At 43.3% G+C, this 208-nt stretch overlaps 1 protein-coding gene across 1 annotated transcript in view; it reads left to right on the forward strand.

Annotated features, from left to right (window-relative positions):
* LOC116378457 (ADP-ribosylation factor-like protein 5A) overlaps positions 1 to 208 on the forward strand; it is a 3,870-nt gene that overhangs the window by 812 nt on the left and 2,850 nt on the right. The gene's annotated exons all lie outside the window — the stretch shown is intronic.

The raw sequence follows: 208 nt of genomic DNA on the forward strand, positions 1-208 counted from the left end.
GTTATGGTGAACACGTACTACACAAACACAGAGGTACACAACAGGTTGTAGTGAACACGTACTACACAAACACAGAGGTACAGAACAGGTTGTAGTGAACACGTACTACACAAACACAGAGGTACACAACAGGTTATGGTGAACACGTACTACACAAACACAGAGGTACACAACAGGTCGTAGTGAACACGTACTACACAAACACAGA

This window comes from Anarrhichthys ocellatus, unplaced genomic scaffold, assembly GCF_004355925.1.
Source record: "Anarrhichthys ocellatus isolate YVR2014 unplaced genomic scaffold, GSC_Weel_1.0 scaffold2634, whole genome shotgun sequence".
NCBI lineage: Eukaryota > Metazoa > Chordata > Actinopteri > Perciformes > Anarhichadidae > Anarrhichthys > Anarrhichthys ocellatus.